A 10,000-nucleotide genomic window follows, 5' to 3' on the forward strand; every position below is an offset into this window, starting at 1 on the left:
GGAGGGTCAGAGGAGGAAAAGGAGTCCACATACAGATGTGGAGGGTCAGAGGAGGAAAAGGAGTCCAGGTACAGATGTGGAGGGTCAGAGGAGGAAAAGGAGTCCACGTACAGATGTGGAGGGTCGGAGGAGGAAAAGGAGTCCAGGTACAGATGTGGAGGGTCAGAGGAGGAAAAGGAGTCCACATACAGATGTGGAGAGTCAGAGGAGGAAAAGGAGTCCACATACAGATGTGGAGGGTCGGATGAGGAAAAGGAGTCCAGGTACAGATGTGGAGGGTCAGAGGAAGAAAAGGAGTCCAGGTACAGATGTGGAGGGTCAGAGGAGGAAAAGGAGTCCACATACAGATGTGGAGAGTCAGAGGAGGAAAAGGAGTCCACATACAGATGTGGAGGGTCAGAGGAGGAAAAGGAGTCCAGGTACAGATGTGGAGGGTCAGAGGAGGAAAAGGAGTCCACGTACAGATGTGGAGGGTCGGAGGAGGAAAAGGAGTCCAGGTACAGATGTGGAGGGTCAGAGGAGGAAAAGGAGTCCACATACAGATGTGGAGGGTCAGAGGAAGAAAAGGAGTCCAGGTACAGATGTGGAGGGTCAGAGGAAGAAAAGGAGTCCACATACAGATGTGGAGAGTCGGAGGAGGAAAAGGAGTCCAGGTACAGATGTGGAGGGTCGGAGGAGGAAAAGGAGTCCAGGTACAGATGTGGAGGGTCAGAGGAGGAAAAGGAGTCCACGTACAGATGTGGAGGGTCGGAGGAGGAAAAGGAGTCCAGTTACAGATGTGGAGGGTCAGAGGAGGAAAAGGAGTCCAGTTACAGATGTGGAGGGCCGGAGGAGGAAAAGGAGTCCAGGTACAGATGTGGAGGGCCGGAGGAGGAAAAGGAGTCCAGGTACAGATGTGGAGGGCCGGAGGAGGAAAAGGAGTCCAGGTACAGATGTGGAGGGCCGGAGGAGGAAAAGGAGTCCACGTACAGTCTCTTGCGGTGTGGGGACCCGTACTGGTCTTAGCCTCAACCCCACAAAGTCTGGATCTCTTGGTCATGGTCTCGGTCTTGGACTGCAACCCCCCTGGTGCTTTGGGGGTTGCACGGTCGACACCAGCAGACGGGCGGAGGCTAACTGTTGGGGGCCTGAGACCTGAACCAGAGGAGCTCAGCGAGTCCTCCTTCTGATCACCTAGTTCCTCTGACGTCACATCCACGTGATTGCGTAACAGAGCTCGCATGATGACATGAGCCCATCGAAGCTTATGAATACTATAAGTGACTGAATATCACTACGTCTTATTCTGCCTTATTCAGATCTGTATAGGATCTGAAGGGGGGTTGGGGGGTGGGGGGGTTGGGGGGGGGGGCTATAGCTGAGGCTTGTGTAGGTGTGACCTTGGGAGGCGATGACCTCATCAACATCCCTGCCTGCAAAGCTAATCTGTTACATTCTGAAGGATGCTCCCCACGATGGAGCCACCCCGTGAAGGTGACATTGGGGGGGGGGGGGGGTGGCATGGAGATGGAGGAGGAGGAGGAGGAGGAGGAGGTGGCGCGACACATTCAAATGAGGACGCGGGCGAGGTGCTGCACCCACGTCGTGGTCACGTGACGTGGCGGCGTGCAAACTGCACGTCAGATATCTCCCACGACGGAGGTCAAAGGGTCAAATGACACACGGCCTCAAGCGTGCGGTAGTTTCACTCCCGACGGTATTCGCCGCTCACCACCGAGCCGATGTGTGTTTACGGCCAATGCCTTGCTCAAGGGTTGTTTGTTTGTTGTCGGTTTTCTTCACCCTCAGAGCTGTTGCTGCCCTGGATTAACTGTTACGTGACTGTGTGTGTGTGTGTGTGTGTGTGTGTGTGTGTGTGTGTGTGTGTGTGTGTGTGTGTGTGTGTAACTATGCTGGCCCCTCCTCTCTGTCAACAGATGCCCTTGAGCAAGGCACGTCCAGCTGATGCGGTGGAGCTGATGGGTGACGAGCTGCAGCAGACAGACGCGGTGGTGATGAAACATGGAGGCGTTGCATAAGTTCCAGAAGCAGCTGGACGACCAGTCATGTGACGTCGGTCCAGTTTAGACTATCGATCCCGGATCATTTACTCAAATGATAAAGTGCCATTTGAATATCGGACCTTTATGGCAAATGTGCACGTGCAAAAAACTCACATCCATATTAGGAGTCTTTTTTCTTCTTCTTTTTTGCCTGAATGAAGGTTAAAACATCCTGCATTCACAACATCCGAGAGGCAACAATAAACAACAATAAACAACAATAAAAGTACGTTGTGTGTGACATTAAAATAAAAACATGGCGGGGTCATATTTAGTGGAACAGAAGCAAACCGCTTCTCTAAAGTGAGTTCACGCTTTCATATATTCACTCCATCATCATCACGCACGCGCGTGCATGAGACACAGTCCCCCACCCCCCCGATATCAGTGCACATGGGTTCATAAAGTATCCCCGTAATGATATGCAGAGGCTGCCCGTAGCGAGCACGCAGCGCGGCCGACCGCTCCGTGTGCTTCTATTTCCACCGTGTTTCTCTCTCTCGGACTCGGAGGGAAGCGGCGCGCGCGCGTGCGCGTAAACGGTTTCAAGCTCCCCTCTCGCTGAATTGATTCTACTATGGGTCGTCCGGAAACACGGCGCGGAGGGAGGGGGGGGGGGGGGACACCCGCTCCAATCGTTTCCTCCACGCGTGCACGTTTCCACACGCACGTTTCACGAGTGCACCTTTTAGATACCGCGGCGTGTGATGCGCGACGCCGCCCCCCCTCCCCCCCAAAAAAAAACGCACGCGTTTTTTGGTTCCCGTTTAGCACGTTTCCAGCTTCTCGCCACCCCCGCCCCTCTACCCACAGATGGTACAGTCCACAATTTATTCCAGGGAAAGACTGACAGTTTTTTGGGTCATGAAGCAGCTGTTCCAAGTCAGCGGTCCGCCCTCCCCCCGCAAGAATAAGGAATTAGTACATTTCAAATTAGATAACGACAAACGTTGGTGCAAGAAGAGGAGAGAAATACCAAAAAAAGTATGACGCTGTGTCCGCGGCACGAAAAATAAAGCATTTAAATACGATTTGTATGTTTTATTTTTTATGTTTATGAACTTAAATGGCCACTAACCCTTTTCAACACGTTAATATGAACACTAATGTGTGTTTTTGTTCATATTTATTTAGTGGAATTCCTTTTTTTTAATTTTTTATTTCTTACGATATTAAAGATTGAGAGGTTAGATGGCCCTTACACACACACACACACACACACACACGCACACACACTTTAGCAGGCCTACAGTGGAAAGTGGAGTTGAACAATGTGTTTTGTTCATATTCCTTTTTTTAAATGTTTGCGATATTAAAGATTGAGAGGTTAGATGTCCCTTCCACACACACACACACACACACACACACACACACACACGTTAGCAGGCCCACAGTACAAAGTGGAGTAGAACAATGGTGTAACTCCAGTGGACCCCTCTCCGATGGACCCCGTCCACGTTGGGTTGTTCCTCTGCGATCCATCAGCCTCCTGTAGAGCTTTAAATTAGACTTTCCTGGTTCCTGTGATGAAGGCCATAAATCCCCAAATAAAGGGACCTGACCGGACTTGGCGACCGAAACCGGTTATTGTAAATTTCGTGATCAATACTTTCTCTCGTCCCGCCCCTTTCTAGACGCGTGCACATGCAATCCATTTTAATACGTCTGTGTTTTGTTTTAAACGTGTGACTTGAATTTTCGTTGCGTACCTGGCGCGTGCACGCGCCGCCTGTCTTTTAAATGCACGTAGACGCAGCGTGGGTCAACCCCCCCCCCCACAGCAGCAGAGGTCCTCATGCTTTTAAGTGGATTAAAACTGCAGCACAATCCCCGGGGCCAGCAGGCATCGGACAGACCGGGTGTAGTTTAGATGAGGACTTAAGACTGATTATCTCTCATGCTGCCTTTGTTTTTGCTGCTACTGTTGCACACATGTAGTGTACAGTGTATGTATATATATATATATATATATATATATATATATATATATATATATATACACACTGTACACTACATGTGTGGAAAGATTCCCTCTGAATGTATATATATATTGTATATATATATATATATATACTGTATATACCTGCAGAGCGTTTTAGTCTGCCATCTTATCTATACGCTGTCATGTGTGAGCTCCTGTTATGGTTTCCCCCGGTGTGTGTGTGTGTGTGTGTGTGTGTGTGTGTGTGTGTGTGTGTGTGTGTGTGTGTGTGTGTGCGTGTGTGTGTGTGTGTGTGTGTGTCACTCCCATGCTTCTCGCAATGTGTCAGCACCAATTAACCAGGTCAATATTTCCGTGCTCCAGTTGTTGCAGGAGTCTCGTACACATCGTGGTACCCGACTGCGTATTTAAGTATAAAGCTGTAGAAACAACACATTGTGTTCATCGTGACACATAGAACACGTTTAATGTTCGCGCTGTAGCAATATATTGTTCAATATATATTGTTCAATTCGGTAGTTGTTGTGTTTTTTGTGTGTGTGTGACCCCACACGGTCTTTATAACCTCTATAATCTCCTTTATGAGGCTTCAATGAAACAGAATGAAACGATCCTGCTTTCTTTCACTTCCACACACAGAGGGATGGCTGTTGGTTTTCAAAAGTAATGACAATAACAGTGTATTATTGCTAGTGGTGGGGTGTGGATCACATGATTTGCTCTTTCTCCATCCCTCCATCCCTCCATCCCTCCTTCTTTACAGCCCAATGAAGCCCAGATGCTGTAAAACGAGTGTTTAAGGAAGTGGGAGGAGTCAAGCTGCTTCTCGACGGTGTCTCTGGCGACGCCCACTCCTCACCTGACTCCGCCCCTTGTTTTCACCACTTCATTTTGCTTTAAAAGACCCTGATGCTTTTTCTTCTTTACTCGAGTGCATTAATCTGACCGTGGGGGTTACACGTTCCAATCGGGTTCAAATGTCGTGGCGCATATTACAAAAAAATTTAAATGTCGTGGCACGTTCGATTATGTCTTTGCTTGTGGATTCTTTCCTCGAGGACGCGGGTACGAAAAACTTCAAATACGAGACAATCGCGTTTAAAGACTGTAAAATATAAAGACTGTAAAATATAAAGACTGTAAAATATAAAGACTGTAAAATATAACGACGCCAACGCAATCACAAACAAGCCCAAAGGACAACGCTCAGCTCCATCTTCCTCCAACGGGTCGGCCCAAATGGAAGGGGTCAACGGGTCGGCCCAAATGGAAGGGGTCAACGGGTCGGCCCAAATGGAAGGGGTCAACGGGTCGGCCCAAATGGAAGGGGCCGCTAACATAGCCTGTTAGGGGTCAACTAACAGGCTATGTTAGTGGCCTTATAGCTGCAGTGGAGAAAGAGAGAGATAGAGAGAGAGAGAGAGATTATGACATTAAATCACAATGAGACGGTTTCACCAGATAAAAGCAATACATGTTAGCTTGTAGTGTAAATTAAACCCTAAACCCTACAGCCTAAACCCTAACCCCTATCCCATAAACCCTAAACCCTATAGCCTAACCCCTAGAGCCTAAACCCTAAACCCTAACCCCTAACCATTATCCCATAAACCCCAAACCCTACAGCCTAACCCCTAACCCCCAACCCCTATCCCATAAACCCTAAACCCTATAGCCTAACCCCTAGAGCCTAAACCCTAACCCCTACACCCTACTCCCTAAACCCTAACACTAACCCCTAACCCCTACAGCCTAAACCCTAAACCCTACAGCCTACACCCTAAACCCTAACCCCTACAGCCTAAAGCCTAAACCCTACAGCCTAAACCCTAACCCCTACACCCTACACCCTAACCCCTACAGCCTAAACCCTAAACCCTAACCCCTAACCACTACAGCCTAAACCCTAACCCCTACACCCTACTCCCTAAACCCTAACCCCTACACCCTACACCCTACACCCTAACCCCTACAGCCTAAACCCAAACCCAAACCCCTACACCCTACTCCCTAAACCCTAACCCCTAACCCCTACACCATACTCCCTACTCACTAAACCCTACTCCCTACTCCCTAAACCCTAACCCCTAAACCCTAACCCCTACACCCTACACCCTACTCCCTAAACCCTAACCCCTACACCCTACACCCTACACCCTACACCCTAACCCCTACAGCCTAAACCCTAACCCCTAACCCCTACACCCTACACCCTACTCCCTAAACCCTACACCCTAAACCCTAACCCCTACAGCCTAAACCCTAACCCCTAACCCCTAACCCCTACACCCTAACCCCTACAGCCTAAACCCTAAACCCTAACCCCTAACCCCTACACCCTAACCCCTGACCCAAAACATGACTCTTCATTCCAGCTATTGTCAGCACATGTCACCCATTCAAGTGCAATCAGAGAAAGACGTGCTGGACCTCATCGCGTTGTGACCTCAAGAACATCGACTCAAACATGGCCGCCGCTACGCTCCTCTGCTCGTCTTTGACCACACAGAATTGAGCAAATATAGAGAAATTCCCTCCATTGTTATTTCCGTTGGCCGCTCGTTGACTATTCTGTCGTATTTCTTCCCTCGATCCTCCAGGCGTCCACGTCTCGTTCTCCTGAGGAGGACGATGTGAAGCAAACGGCCTCTTCAGAGCTCTTTAAACCAAAGACGAGCCCTCAAAACTCTCCTTCTTGCTCAGCGGCACATCTGGTTTCCTAGGACACTTGTGGTTGCCTAGGAATGATGTTGTTTTTTTTATTTTTTACACGCCGATGACATCACCCTACCCCCCCCCCCCCACCCCCCCCCCCCCCACCCCCCCACCCCCCCACCGACCCTCAGGCCCGCGGCGCTAGAAAAGCAGGTTTAAGTGTCCGAATCGGTTCTGATGTCTGGGAACCGGTCTTAATAATAAAAATGTACAAAATAATTGGTCCAGGAACCAGAACCAGCAGCGGCCCGTGTCAGTGTGGGGGGGGGGGGGGGGGGGGGGGGGGGGGGGGGGGGGGGGGGGGCACAGACTTAGTGTGTGTGTGTGTGTGGTATACCTGCATGGACGCGTGTGTGCGTACATGAGTGTGTGTCTATGAGCGGTCTGTCCGTATGTATATGAGTACGCGCATGAATTTGTGTGTGGGTGTGGAGGAAAGTGTGTGTTTGTGTGTGTGTTTGTGTGTGTGTGTGTGTGTGTGTGTGTGTGTGTCTACTCCCGCCAGCCTCTAATGGGGATCATGTGTGGAGTCAGCAGCACAGACACACAAAAACATGCTAACCCCCAACCCCCATGCACGGTCCGCATTAACACGCGTGTGCACGTACACACACACACACACACACACACAGACATACAGAGAGAGAGAGAGTGTGCCTCAGTCAGCGAGTTAAGAACAACTCCTAGGGGAGGTAAAGCACCAGTTTGTGTGTGTGTGTGTATGTGTGCGTGTGTGTGCGTGTGTGTGCGTGTGCGTGTGTGCAGAACGCACACTCTGTTTCAGAAGGATGGAGGTTTGGGGGAGGGGGGGTGGTGTAAGGAAGGCGGAGGGGGAAGGGAGGGAACGAGAATAAGGAGGGGGGTGAAGAGAGAAAGGAGAAAGATATGGGCAGTGAGCAAAGGCAAAAGGATGGAAGGTGTGTGTGTGTGTGTGTCTGTGTGTGTGTGTGTGTGTGTCTGTGTGTGTGTGTGTGTGTGTGTACGTGTGTGTCTGTGTGTCTGTGTGTGTCTGTGTGTACATGTGTGTGTGCACAAGTGTGTGTCCGGACAAGCAGGGAAAGAGAAGGAGAGCGAGAAGAAGAGAGCGAGAGAGCAGAGGATCGACAGGGAGGATAGAGTGAATGGCTGAGAGAGAGAGAGAGAGAGAGAGAGAGAGAGAGAGAGGTTGAGGGGCCCTGCGCGGGGGGAGAGGAGGCCCTGCAGTTTCAGCCGAGGGGCGAGAGACATTCAACAACACATGGATCCAAAACCTTCAGACCAACGACAGCGAGCAGAACGTTGACGCTCACAAACCTGCTACAAACGGGGTCACGGGGGTCACGGGGGTCACGGGGGTCACGGGGGCCTCCTTTTCGTCGGCCCGGTTCATTCCCGGTGTCGAGGATGGGTTTTGGTGTTGCGCTCGTGATACCTGACGCTCGGTGCACGATGTCTGAACGGCTACAGATGCGGTCGATGTTCAACTCGGTGTCGATACACAGCTGAGGGCGATCGAAAGGTTTTTTAAAAACACTTCACTTCTTTTTTGGGGTTGGCTTTGATTTTTTTTCATTGACTGTTTGTTAGTTTGGTGAGCTCCCTGTTCTCAAGTTTCTTCACAGTCACTAATATATATTTATATATGTATATTTAATTATTTATTTATATATATAATTATAAATATGTATTTATTTATATATATAAATAAATACATATTTATAATTATATATATAATTATATGGATATTTATTTATTTATTTATATATATAAATATAAATATATACATATGTTTATTTACATGTATAAATAAATACATATTTATAATTATATGTATATTTATTTATTGATGTATAATGTATTTATATGTATTTATTGATGTATGTGTAAATATGTATTTATTTATATATAAATATATGCATATATGTTTATTTACATATATAAATAAATAAATATTTATAATTATATTAATTATTATTAATTTTAAATATATATATATATACATATATATATATATATATATATATATATATATATATATATATATATATATATATATATATATATATATATATATATATATATATATATTGCATTGGAACCAGATTTCTTTATGCCACACATGCCTACATAACCCACAATGCAACTCGACCAATGACAGTTGGGTCTGGTGAGCTGACTACTTTCTGCTCCTCACCTCGTGACCTCGTGACCTTGTGACCTGAAAACTTCTTTGTCATGTTTCGGGTTGTGTTTCTGTCCACCGGACTAATGTTTTAGTGCTCTTTTTAACAGCTACGCCTCTGAGGCTTATGGGTAATGTAGTGTTTAGAGCTATCAGAAATATGACCAGTTCCATGACAATCCGCTCTTCTGAAGTCGTATTTTTGTGTGTTTTTGGGGTAAATAGATATTCTATAGTCATGTTAACGCTATAATATAAGCAGAAAATGAATCCTCACCCTTCTACAGCAGCAGTCGGTGCACTAAGAGCGATTACTTGCACCGAGAACCACTTCTCCAGAGCAGCCTGAGAACGTTCTCCATCTCCAAAAGGTGACAGAAATGACTCTGCTAGTTGAAAGGAAGTAATAACATCTGCGGACTGTCTGCGCAGCCAATTACACCACCGCACACTCGTGTGTGCTTGCGTCTCTGATAATAATAAAAGAATAGAAGAAACAAAAAAAAAGGTCTAGTAACTGTTCAAACGCTTTCCAGAGGACTCGCAATCTGGATCCAATTTGACATCCGAGTCCACATGTGTTCCTGTCGCCGGCTTCCAGGTCAAAATGTAAATAAAAGGACCGTGAGCATTTTATGTCTTTAGCGTTTTAAAGCGGTTTTAGTTCTTCACACAAATGGGGTGGAAAAGAAGAACATCGCCACATTTCTTATTAATCTACACCAAATGTATGACTTTGCAGGTGAAGAGTTCAGGTACCGTCAGAGAAAACAGGAGCTTTTTGTTTCCAACTCAATGTTAACGAGTATCTTACATTTACCAGCAGCAACAATAATTCACATTTCAAACACTGTTCCTGTCCTTTTTTTAATGGCATAAAGTATAAACATCCGTCACCACCACAAGTCTGATAAACACTTTATGTTAGTTTATTCATGTGAACCTTCAAGTCGTGCACATTGTGGTTGTTTGTTGATTGGAAGCGAAACAGGAAACTTAACGCACATTTAAGAGAGGCTAATTCAGTGGACTTTGATGTTGAACTGCTCCTTTAGTAAAGTTTCTTATGCACAATGAGAGTGAATGTGAATGGAGGTAAATGGTCGTTGAGGATGAGGTCATTATGTTACTTTGTCAGAC

At 47.0% G+C, this 10,000-nt stretch overlaps 1 protein-coding gene across 6 annotated transcripts in view; it reads left to right on the forward strand.

Moving 5' to 3' along the window:
- The window catches only part of keap1a (kelch-like ECH-associated protein 1a), a 20,558-nt gene extending 18,172 nt beyond the window's left edge, over window positions 1-2,386 (forward strand). For all 6 annotated transcript variants that reach the window (XM_034562830.1, XM_034562835.1, XM_034562832.1 and 3 more), the window contains one exon: window positions 1,917-2,386. The gene's annotated coding sequence lies outside the window, so the exon portion shown is untranslated. The remainder of the gene's footprint in view (window positions 1-1,916) is intronic.
- Window positions 2,387-10,000: the final 7,614 nt, after the last annotated feature.

Source organism: Cyclopterus lumpus, chromosome 22 (genome assembly GCF_009769545.1).
Source record: "Cyclopterus lumpus isolate fCycLum1 chromosome 22, fCycLum1.pri, whole genome shotgun sequence".
In the NCBI taxonomy this organism is placed as follows: Eukaryota; Metazoa; Chordata; class Actinopteri; order Perciformes; family Cyclopteridae; genus Cyclopterus; species Cyclopterus lumpus.